This window comes from Pholcus phalangioides, unplaced genomic scaffold (genome assembly GCF_987345545.1).
Source record: "Pholcus phalangioides strain wild (caught in Gottingen) unplaced genomic scaffold, Ppha-v1.0 ptg000008l_1, whole genome shotgun sequence".
NCBI lineage: Eukaryota > Metazoa > Arthropoda > Arachnida > Araneae > Pholcidae > Pholcus > Pholcus phalangioides.
Window position 1 is genome coordinate 55,461,099 of NW_028301601.1, and position 13,152 is coordinate 55,474,250.

A 13,152-nucleotide genomic window follows, 5' to 3' on the forward strand; every position below is an offset into this window, starting at 1 on the left:
TTTTATAAAAAAGCCCGAAGCTGGATGTCCAAACAAAAATTGAGACACGATACGAATAATATGATGTATATTATAATAATAAAAATGGAAAAAAATATGAAGATTGTTTCTTTACATACTCTTTTTCACAAAAAGGAAGTGTCAAAAATGTCTGAATTGAGAAACACGTCCTAACCGAGACTATCAAAGCCGGGTTTTCCTAAGAGCAGGTTTTCTGTGCCGCATGCAATATGAATCACCCAGCGCGACACGCCGTCCACTCACCAATAAGAAAAGCGGCATGACTGTTTTCCTACAGAGCGCAATACGCTTCACGACAGCGCTTTACGTTGGGCGTGATGGGCCGACTGCTTCTGGAGGAGTCAAATGCGTCGTGCGCCGAGCGTTTCAACGATCTTCTCTTCATTTTTGTTATGTTTTATTTCCTTTCCCTTCAAACCGGAGCATGCAGTCGACAGAGTAGCTGATGCCAGGGCCATATATTACACTGCTCAAAACAATTAGGGGAGCAAGCAAAAAAGTGAAGAAAACCGTGCGAGAAAGCCACGTATTGGCATACAATGGATAGTACACGCGTATCAATGCGCAATACAGAAAAAAGACGTAAAAAAATTTGGAATTAAGCTTTAATTCTTTGAAAATATGGAAAAAACATGAAAAGATGATTTAGGGCAACAATTTGGTTACATGTAAACGATAAAAAAAAGTAGACATGATGCATGAGTTTTAATAGGGCGTGTGGTCTCCTCGAACAGCTAAGACTGCTGCACACCTGTTTGCCATGGATGCGATGAGGTTATCGATCAGACTTTGGGGAATACTGTTCCACTCCTCAAGAAGTGCAATCTCGGACAGTAACGGACAGTAACAGGCGCCCTTGGTCGCGCAGCAATGCGTCGTCCGAGCATGTATGCTCGATTGGATTCAGGTCAGGAGAGCACGCTGGCCATTCCATACGCTGTATTGTTTCAGCTTCAAGCATGTTCTCCACCGGACGAGCTCTATGCGGTCGGGCATTATCATCCTGGAAAACAAAGGAATCTCCAATGGCTCCAGCGTAAGAGATGACACGAGGTCGCATTATCTCGTCTGCATACCTTCGGGCCGTCAAAGTGCCATTCCGAATGATATGCAGGTCCGTACGTTCGCCTATGCTGATTCCACCCCATACCATCAAACCAGATCGTCTGTATTGTGACCTTTCACGAACGAATGCGGGGTTATTTCGAGTGCCCCTGTCCCTCCATACCAGAACACGTCGGGTGTCACACTCCAGACTGAAACGGGACTCGTCTGTAAACAGCACTTGGCTCCAATCATGTTGCTCCCAATCTCGATGTTCAGCAGCCCATCTTCTTCGGGCCGCACGGTGGCGTGGGGTCAACGGAATGTAGACCATTGGCCTACGTGCATAGAGAGCCTCCCTCATGAAGCCGATTACGTACTGTTTGGCTGGACACCCTTCGTCCTGTTGCCAAGAGCAACCGTCTTTGCAGCTGCGTAGCATTCTCTGTTCTGTTTCGACGGGCTGTTAACTGTACATACCGGTCATCAGTTGCTGTAGTGGCGCGTGGCCGACCTTGCCCTGTCGACGTCTAACATTTCCTGTTTCTTGGAATCGATTCCACAGCCTTGCAACAACACTTCTGGCGACTCCAACAGCGTCCGCGACACTACGTTGTGTTTGCCCGGATTCCAGTCTGCCTATAACACGCCATGCCATGGATTCCGGTAAATCACGTTGTTGAGACATCCTCAAGTCACCTTGTCTCAAAAAAAAAAAATACTGCGCATTCGAATTTCACAGTTACGGCAGTAAAACAGACGTTTCTGCAACATCCCGATTTCTGCCCTTATCTCCCTTTCTGGTTTTTGACGTCATGAACTTTGATTTGCATATGAAGTTTTCTTCTTCCGTTTCCTGCTAGGCTTTAAATTATGGATGATTCATTTTATGTTACTTATCGGTATACATCTTTGCATAATTTTGTTAAAACCATGTGCTCCCCTAATTGTTTTGAGCAGTGTATATAGCAGTCCTGAGCTGTCGCCACGGTAGGAAAACACAAACGCGTAGCGTGATCATGTAAGATGTAACACGTTTCTGCCGACACGAAATGGTCCAGTTCGGTTCACGCGACGCAAAAAAACCTATTCCAAGGAAAACCTGGCTTAAATGTATACAGAAAGACGTCACTCTCCCCTATTAATACAGCAAATGGTTATCAAGTCCCCGTGAGTGCAGAGATTAATTTTCCTTCGCTATAACACCAATATCTCTTCATTGAGCCAGTTTTCCGTACTTGTACAATTAAATGTGTTGAAGAGAGACAGAGTTAAAATACAAAATATAGTACAATAAAAGCGAGTAGGAAAAGCGTAATTCTGAATACTAAGTTTACAATTGGATAAGAATAAATTTACAAACAATGAAAATCGATATATGTATGTACATGTGGCAAGGAGGTTGTAATCCCGTGGAGGCGATATCACGTGCCGACATTGAAGCAGTTGTGGCAACCCTATGAACTACATAGGTGCAAAGTCGATAAGGTCATTATTTGATAAATTTTTCTAAAATTCAATTTATTGCACAAAAATTTTGGGGGGGGGGAAATTATTTTTATGCACAGCCAAAATATATGAGTATTATCTCCGGACTACGGTGAGAAATTCCATAGTTTAAGGCAGTGGTTCACAGCCATTGCTTTGTGGCCACTCCAGCAAAATGAAATTAATCAGTAGCTTTAATGGGCAAATAACGAAAGATGCGTAAGGGCATATACACCAAAAATTATTCTTCAAACTGTCTTCAAATATACCAAAGAAACAATCGATAACTAAACGATTTCTAGGAAAATAAAATGAAGTAAAACAATAATGATTATTTATGTACTGAATACGCAGTTCATGTTGGAAGTAGCGTTCTCTATGGGCGATCATCTCTTAGCAATTTTTCTCACGCGAAAAAACATCGTATCGACGATATTTTTGATGTCATCCCACGTTATTCAAGTGAAACGATTTCAAATTAAAAACTTACTTTTCCACATACCCACTATCTACCTAAAGAAGTAATAATTGATATTTCTTTTTATAAAGTGAATAATTTACTTGCTACAACGGTTTGAAAATGGAAAATTGGAGAGTTGGTGCTGTTGCATTAACTGATCGGCTAGAACAACGTTTCTCAACCTTTCTAAGCACAAGGGATAGTAAAATATCTGAAGCAATTCGACGGACCACTTGCGTCCCGTATTACGGGACATTCTAATATTTCCAGTTGTCAAGAATTGTTTTACATATTTGTCCAGTTTTTTCAACGATGCTTAGTAAAATTTGTGATGTTTTCTAACAGTGTGAATAAACAGCAATTTCATAATTAAATCACTAATTATGAAAACGCCGTTATCATTTTAAATTCCGTAAAATTATCATTATGGAAATGGTAATTATGGTTATAAAAACAAATATTCATCCTACGTATTTTTATCCGTTCAACGTTTCATCCTCAATCTTTCAGCGATTCTAACTACAATTAAGGATTTTGCGAACTTATGGAAACGTTTTTGGTGACATTTGTTGACGTTCCGTATTTTACGGTATTTAAGATCCCAGTTCCTCTTATTTTTATGATTGAATATGGTCATCTATTAGTTTGAATATTTATTTTCGCCAAATTCGTTTATTGTGATTTGTAACAGCCCTTTATTTAAACCCCCTTCATCCATTTTTGCACTAATTAGCAAATTTGTCATAAAATACATCTTTTGGCTCCAATCAGTGACATCCCATATTTAAGATCACGATTTCCCGCATTTTCCTTGATGAGGTATGGATGAACCTACAGAGAGTAATATGAAAGTAGAATTTTTATTTGAACCCATATGGATATTAGTAATATAAATTATACAAAACTGAATAATTTTTCATTGAGTTAGAATCGAATTATCAAGTCTGCCCACGGACTACCTATGCCCTCGTCGCGGACTATAGGTTGAGAAACGCTATGCTAGATTATACTTGAAAATGTCCAAAATTTTATTCAAAATACTCCATTACTCGTGCATAGATTTCTTCTTGAAAAAAAATGTAATCACGTCTAACTAAAGTATCAAAATTTCGGAAAAAGTTTTCATTTCTTCATCATAAGTATTTTTTGGATATGTTCGATCCCGAAAATGCATTATAAAATACATTAATGTTTCATAAAAACAGTGATAAATCAGAGTCAGTATTAAGTTAAATTCACTTGACGTCTCATAATGTGCTTGTGTGTAATGGTTATTTAAAAAGCCCGTATACAAAGGAAAAGCGAAAATGGTAATTGTTATTAATGATTATAACTATGTAATATAAGCCAGCTCCGTATTAAAAAATGGTGAGATTATGAGAAAGGGAATAATTAAAAGGATTTGAGAGAGAGAGAGAATTGTTATCAACGGGGATTTCAAGTGAAACCTTTATTATTCTAAAGCAACAACAATAACTACTGGCGAAAGGGTGGAGCCGCATTACCAAGCATCTCTTGTCTCCACTACCACCAGACATATTCATAATAACTTTTTTTTCCGAAAAGGTAGGAACACCTTTCTTGATAGTTAGTATAAGTAGTAGGATTTCTGTGGAAATGGGTGTGGCCTTTTTTTTAATGGTAATTTTGAGTAGGAAGAGTATATACGGGGGGAAAAAATCACCGCTAAATTTTCTAACTCTTATTACAATCTCCGAAATTCATTTCGTTTTTAAATACATTGTTTCTTTTAAGCCAAATAAAAATTATTTCTTGAATGTGTTTCGAAATTGCGAACGAAATTTACTAGAAAAAAAAAATTATAAGAAACTATAATGCGAGGTCTTATATGCAAATTTTTTAATAGTGATTTATTAATTCCGTTCGAAAACAACGGGATGATAATTTGCATAATCACAGTTTGTATTACATTATATTTACTTATACTAAATATTTATTTTATTAATAAACATTTTATGATTATATTATTTGTACTGAATAATTATATTACTTTATGATTATATTATTCATACAGATTATTTTTATACCGAAAGTGGAAATAAATATTTTGATTAATTTTGTAGTAATAAGCTGGAAATATATGTTATCTTTCTATATTAAAGAAAAATAATAAATTTGATGTTAATAAGATACTTATCAACAGTAATCTCGACTGTGTATATTGACTAATTAAAAGACTCACTCTTTTTGTACGATTCGATATTTAATGCAAATCATGTTATTTTTCAGTATTTAAATAAAAATTTATATTGAAATCAGAACAAATAAAATATTTTAAATAAATTAATTAAACCATTTCTATTGCCGTTTTGATCCTTTTCGTGTGTTAATTTTATAATGTTTTAATGACATACGTAACTGATAAGCATTATTTTTCTTTATTATATAGTTTATGTATTTCATTCATTTCTACTTTCTATTTAGTTAATTTTCTTTAATACGACTTGCTATTAATTTTATTTTCTTCACTAGTTTTATTGCGTATTATTTTATCATTTCCTTAGATTCATTCCAAGCAAATACATAATTAGAATTAGAGTAAAAATATATTCATCTTTTATTCTTTTTAGACAAAGACGATTCTTTGTTGATTTTTTAGTTGATTTTTATTTCCTTTCTTCATTCAATTTCATCAATTTGCTTGTTCAATCATCAATCTGTTATCAAAATAAGATTTATCTTCCATTATTTACATCATTGATCGACTCTTTATTATTTCATTTATTTTCCGTTCACCCACTTATATCTCGTCACTGTTTAATTCATTTTTACATTTATTCATTTATCGTCATCATTTTATTCATTTCCTGTCAATATTCCGTTCATCCATTTATTAGCCTTAGGCTATTTCATCCATTTCCTATAAATTAATTTAGTGTGTCGTTACTTCGTTCATTTCTTATAAATTCATTTAGTGTCATTATTTCACTCATTTCCCTTACATTTATTCTCTGTCATTCTATCATTCATTTCTTATAAATTCAATAACTGTCACTATTTCATTCATCAATTTATGATTTTTCATTCATTTTTTGTTACTATTTGATTGATTTCTTATTAATTTATGTATTGTCATTGTTTTATTCATTATTATTTTTTCATTCATTCACTGCTATTTTTTTTCATTAATTTTCGTTCATTTATTCACTGTCATTATTTCATTCATCTCCTAGAAATTCATTTATTGTTAGTATTTCATTCATTTACTTTATTTATCAATTTATCATTATTTAAATTACTTTACGCATATCGCGCACACTTTTTCTTTAATTCATTCATTTAAATTCTACTCTACTTTTTTTAATTATTCATTTTGATTCTATTTTCATTAATTTTTCTGATTCATCTTTTACTTTTACTTCTGTTCATTTATTCCCATATTTCCATTCTTCAAAATTACATCTTCATTTGTTCAATTTCAAATATATTACAACATCTATGCATCTATTTTAAAATAAGTTATATATATGCATATATAATATATCATTATTATTATTATATTATATATATATTTTCGATCAATTTAAATTTACTGATTTAACTATGTAATACTTTTATTCCCATTCAACTTAGCCAACTTCTTTTTTTCCCATTAACATTTAAGATAAATAGTTTAATATTTCCAACTATGCCAAGAACTTGCGAATTCTTAAAAAAATTAATACTTTAAGAATTAAAAATTCATACACTTTTATGAATTTTAGGCGATTTTTTAACCGTTAAATAAATTTCATTGATTCATAAGTATTTTTTTTTTTTCTGGTGTATCATGTCATTATCAATAGAATTATATATTTCTTTGAATTGATGCTTATATTTTTAATTACCAATTTTAATTAACAATAAATGCACGTGTATCCAGATAGTGTGTGAAGAAAAATAATGAAGAAACAACACGAATAGAAGTATTAAAAAAAGAAAAAAATCATTATTTCCTATGTATAGTATATTTCGAGCGTGCGACGTCCATTTCCACAATTAGTGCCGTAAATAAACAAAAATAAAATAAATACCGAACCGACGCCCATTAAAAAACATGAAATCGTGTTTTTGTTGACACGCAATGCATTTAAAGGGAATGGGGAAAATTAGACGAAAAGCAGGGAATAACTTAGGGATAAAAATGAGAGAGAATAAAATGTTTCCCTATTTCCCTAAAAACAACAGGGAAAAAAAGAGGAAAAAATATCCCTACCGAAATTCCCCGACAACAACCGCGGAGAAGTTTGCTCCAACTTTATTTAGTCGGTAGCTGGTGTCAAAAGTTGTTGGAGAGCACCTGTTCGTTGCGGTTTTATCTCAATTTTGGGGAACTAAAAAAAAAAACAAAAAAACAACGTAACTTGAAACCCGTTGAAGGCTCGCCAAAGACTACAAACAGTAGCCATCGAAGTTTGTTTTTAAACATTTTTTCCTTTTTTTTTGCAAAAAAAACAACAACAAAAAGCTGGATTGTTATTATTCCTCTCCAAATTGTGAGGAAAAAAAATCAGTGGTGGTGTTGCTGTTATTTGGAGCTGAGCTGGCGGTGTGTTGTTGTTGTCAACAGTGACACATCCACGATGGCTGCTGGCGATAGTCAGTTCGTGCAATACATGTCTCGACCGAGGTGACGTTGATCAAAACGCAACAATGGAATGTTCGGAACGAGTGTTTTACATAATTTGACTCGTGTGAGCACACGGAAGAGTGCAACGTGACGCTCGGTGCACATTGATTACATCAACTGGGGGAAAAGGTTCCGATTTTATTTATTATTATTATTATTTTTTTTTAACTCGTCGCGTTTAAAGTGTTCTACACTTTATTCGGATAATCACTGGTGCGTGAATATTTACGGATACTCGAGATCTGTTTCGGTTCCATCGATTAGAATAATGATAATGTGCGTCTTCAACAACATAATGGATATATCCGTGTGTGCGATGGAAAGTTGATTGACCACCCTATTGCCACTGGTGTTGTATATGTCCTACTGATGGTATGGACGTAAAACAACGTGCTGTTATCAGGTGAGTTTTTTTTTAGTTATTGGCTCATTGTGTGACCCGAAACCTACCATGGCCCCCGCTCCGTCCCCATAGGGGATATAAGCCTGTCACCCAGAGGATTTGGGCCATGGTAACTCATTGTGACCAATGCCATCGTTTTGTAATGGTATCCAGATATGGGGGCATCTCCCCTCTGCAACTGGGGTCAATATGAAGTGGGAGGCCTCTTCCCCCTCTGAAACTGGGGTCAAAGAATTTTATTAGTCAGTGAATATATACTGTTTAGATTTTAGAGCAGTAGGCAAATGCTCTACTTGCCCATGCGGAAATATAGCCCTGTATTCAGAAAAATGTTTTAATCTCGAAGTCACCCTCGCCATGACGTTTTCCGTGGCTCCCTTGAAGAGTTTAAATAAGAACCATTTCAGGACACTGAACAGGCACACGCCAATGCCGCTAGATATCCCCGACGACCCTGACTGAGGTTCGCGACGCACACTTTGAGAACCTGGGGCGTACGCGAAATGTTTCAGTAGGGTTAAAAAGCTGATTTGCGAACGATCTGGCCGATATTCCTGTGTTCGAATCAGGGACGCCTCCAACAGCACCTCAGACCAGGGACGGTTTCTGGCATGGGCAAACGAGGCGCGTGCCCAGAGCTGATAAATATGATTAGGACTCCGAAATATATATGAAACGATTTGTGTTATAGGCACAGGCCCCTCCCCACGCCCTTACCTCAAAGAATACACCTTTGCTCTGGGCCCGAAACTTACGAGAAACAGGCCCTGCCATAGACCAGGTTCGTCTCAAAAACGTCGTTTCTCCTCGTTCCGCATCATGGGCGGAAGAGAGGAAGGCATCTGGGCCAAGCAAGCCCCCAGGGCGCTCTAAAAATCTGTCGCAATCGAAATTGACCGCTACGCAAATTCGCCATACACCAAGAGGGCCATGGTCAGGTGAGCTCATGCGTTAAGATGGCGTTAGGGAAACGTGGTATTCTGGGGGCCTCAACCCAGCTGCAGGTACTTGTCCGCCGACTTTATATGCAGTTGAATCTCGATTAATCGAATCCGGAAAACTTCGAGTAATATCCTATACCCACATACTCCCCTCCCTTTTCGCAGCAGGGCCCTGCCTGGAATCTTTATTATCCCCTCTAGGCAAGATTTTTACGCCCCTCTCCCCATAGTGCGAAAAACAAAAAAAATTGTAAGAATCTCCCTAGGCTAGAGCTCTGTCAGCTCCACCCTTGTGGGGGCGACGCCTATACCTATGAATACCTACACGTGATAACTTCGACCAATCGGAATTCCACTTATTGTATTGACTGTACTTGTTTAAAAAAAAAATAAAATAAAATCATAGCACCAAATCTCATCATCACAAAATCTCTCAAGCACTTGAGCATGCCTAGAAGGCGCCATGGAATTCAAATATATATATATGCAGGGTGACTCAAAACTGAACTTACAAACTTTCAGGGGAGGTGGAAAACACAGAAACAAAATCACATAAAAATGTATGACCGGAAAACCCGCAACCTGATCAGCTGGAGGATAAACAGAAATGACAAGCCAATAATGGGTGGAAAAAACTATTTAGCGATACTCTACACGAGGACAGCGCGTGTTTCACGAACAAGTGCTAAAAATTCTTACCATCCACAGTTTTGCCTAGAAATCAATGTAGCACCACAAAGGGAGTCCGTCAAAACGCTGACCTAGATAGGCCCTTTCGAAATATGTGCGTGTGGTATCTGTCGATAAGGCATGACAAGTTCATGAATGACATTTGTATCAAAAAAAAAAAGGTGATAGAATTGTGAGTTAGGGCCATAGGCGGAGATACACTTGGACGTTTGGAGGTGGGGGGGGGGGGACATGATGATGTCAATTCATATATACATAAGATTATCCAACTTCACCTTTGACGCTGGGGGGACGTCCCCCGTATCTCCGCTCATGGTTAGGGCTTGAATGAGCGGTTAGAGTTGTTATAAAATGCTTAGCCTATGTATTTTATGAATGGCCCTAGATATTTTCCTCTCTGCTTCCGGCCTTGACTAAAACAGAGGTTTCCAAACTTATTTGGACATGAAAAGGTTTCTCTCTCGGACATGTGTAAATCTCAGTGTCTTCCCAGCAATGTCCTTAAAAAAGTAACCAGTGTTTCAAAGTTTCCAACGTGGGTGCAGCATTGTGGTGGATGAAGAAAAATAATGAATGTGTGGAAATTTCTGCCATTTGCAAACTGGTATATGGCGCTGTTCTGTACATAAGTAACTAGTATCGCCCTCAAACAGCTTCCTAAACTTTGGAAAAAAACTCATTGGAAAACTTTGAAAGCGCCATCTAACGCCCTTTTAAATGTGGCATGATTCGCAAAGGAAAAAAGTTCAACAGGTAAAAAAGGTAAATTTTTATAACATTTAATTATCTGTTAAATTTCTAGACTCTACTGAAAGCGGGGTATTTATTTAAGTCTGATGCAGTACTTCAGGTCAGAATTTCTTTCGAAGCGGTGCTAGGGGTTATGGAACAATAGACCATGTTATTTCGCATGCCGTTTTCTTGCATTGCGGGATGTAGAGGACCAGAATTCGTTTCTCTTGGATATTTGTATGCAAATTATCCCCTCTCTCTATCCCTAAGGGGATAATCGACGGAGGCTTTATTATTTTTTTAATTTTTTTTCCTTCAAACGGAGCACAATTATAGTCTGTCGCCATGGGCAATTTACTGCCGAATGAGTTGTGCCAGAAGTGTGAGTGGGGAAAACAAAAGTTGTGTGCTTGAATCTTAGTGCTGCCATCTATTTTTCAAACATTCAGTGAAGTGTGGTGATCTGAATATCTGCGTGTTGCTCTTTGTGGCGAGACTTTTTAATGGGGAAAATCGGCTTGCATTAACGCCTCGAAGTTGGGAACTGTAGGAAAAACCAACTTCAACAGCGAACCCTCGCGACGCGAATCCGCACTATGACCGCACAGTGAAAATTGACGATGGTGACTCGCTGAAATTTCTGACTGGGAGGGCGGAGCAAGGCCGCTACTAGAAACCGAAAATGTACTCTTTCGCCCGGGGGCAGAATACATTTTGGCGCTCCCTTCCTCGTTATTTTAAACCAGTGTTTCCCAAAGTACGCAATATCACACCCTGGGAACTATGAAATAGCCCAGAGGAGCGGTAATATTCTTATGGGTTAATTGACGTTAGGGGGGGGGGGGAACAGTGAGAAAAAAAATTGAAGGGGTGATGGAACAAACAATTTTGTGAAACTAAGGGAGAAGAATAAATTCTTTGCCCTTCCTGCTGGCTGCTCATTCCAAAATGCAGATTCATGGGAAAATTCACCGACAACAGTTCGCCTGTAGTAAGTGAGTGACCAAACAAAACCGAAAACCAACCCTGTCTCCCCTCTCCATGGTGTGTGAGCCATGGTGCGAACAAACCCCATCGAAACCAGGCATGAACAAGACGACGACCAGCGACATATTTACAATGGCAGTGATGATCTGACAAAGTTAAGTATTATAACAGTAGTGAGTGAGTGACCGAATGAATGAATGAATATATGAGCGAGTAAGGGGGTCATTCAAGTATTACGTCAGCATCGGGGGGGGGAAGGGGGTTTCGGATTTGCTGACTTCTGATGATAAGGGGGGGGGGGTTTGAAGGTTGCTTACGTCATCAACCCTTTTGAAGATATGAAATATTCTAAGCTGCTGACAAGGGGGGGGGGTCATAAATGGCTAAAAATCTACTTACGTAATACTTGAATCGCCCCTAAGTGACCGTATAAGTGACCAAGTGATTAGGTGAGTTGGATGAGTGACCGTATGAATGACCGAGAGCGTGACCGTATAAATGATCGAGTGAGTGGGTAAGTTACTGACCGTTTGAGTGAGCGATTGAGCGAGTCTCTGACCACGAGTATGATGACCAAGTGAGTGGGTGAGTAACAGTACTCGCCTAAAGTACCAAATGATGTTTAGAGGTGTCGCGAGTTCGATACCCGGTTCGTCCTTGTCAGAAAACTTTCCTGACACAGGGCGTACAACAGAAAACGGCGACTTGACCGCAGCAAAAAATCGCTACCGCAGGGAGTCCCCCCATCGAGGGGTTAGCGCACCAACCTCTCGGCGAGTATAAAAAACAAGCCTGCCGTTCGGAATCGGCAATAAATTGTAGGTCCCGGTCTAATTAGCCCTCGTGTGCAGAAAATGACCGTGGTGCGACAAAAATGATCAAAAATGATCAACAAAAATGATCAATGGGAGTTGACAGTATGAGCGACTCACTCGCTCATCTGTTCATTCACTCATGACTCCTTTGATTAATCACTCATTTGCCTCATCCACTCACTATCTCACCTTTTCAATGAATTGTTTGTCGGTGAATTTTCCTAGCTGTGAATTGCGTGGCGATGAATTTTCCGCATACGCAAAATGCGGGGAGAGTTACTGCGGGGCCCCGCATTTAGACTTCTCGCAGAACATCTTCAACCTGGACGTTGTTTTGAATATTTCATGGCAAAATGTTCGAATAGCAATTTAAATGGACCACTTCTCAGAGCCTTGTTTGTGGTCGTTGGGAATGTGTTTCGGTTCCGGCAAATCGCAGTAATTGCATCGAGAGAAGATGGTATTCGCTTCATTCCGCACCCCGCTTACGAAAACCACGTGAGGACAGTCTAGACATTGTCTCAATCCTTGAACGTTTACAAAAATCATTTAAAAATAAGAGAAATTAACTTTAAAAACCGAATCGAGAAGAGTATTTTTGTATTCATGTTATGCGTCAAGATACGAGAGCTCTCGGCTCGGACACGTTTCAGCGAATAGCCCCGAGGGCCTGACTCATTTTAGAATAATATTATGTAGTAATATACGTACGTATATATCAGTTATGATATTTTTCTTTTGATTATCACGTGGTATCAGTTTGGTGATTACGAGAGACGAGCTACAGCAGGCTTGTGATTTCTCACAAGGAGAGAGAACTGGTTCCTTTTTTCTTTCTCTCCTCTTCTATAACGCAGTGTCCTTTTTGCGTAATGTTGTTTTCTTCTCAACATGTATATATTCAACCAATGTTATCGGGGAAAAAAAACCACTCGTGAAAA

The 13,152-nt window shown here is 38.1% G+C and overlaps 1 protein-coding gene across 3 annotated transcripts in view; it reads left to right on the plus strand.

Moving 5' to 3' along the window:
• The first annotated feature begins 7,305 nt into the window (after nucleotides 1–7,305).
• Nucleotides 7,306–13,152, plus strand: part of LOC149084557 (uncharacterized) — a 230,906-nt gene continuing 225,059 nt past the window's right edge. For 2 of the 3 annotated variants that reach the window (XM_089234984.1, XM_089234985.1), the window contains exon 1: nucleotides 7,306–8,046. The gene's annotated coding sequence lies outside the window, so the exon portion shown is untranslated. The remainder of the gene's footprint in view (nucleotides 8,047–13,152) is intronic. The other variant, XM_089234980.1, reaches the window with a different exon arrangement.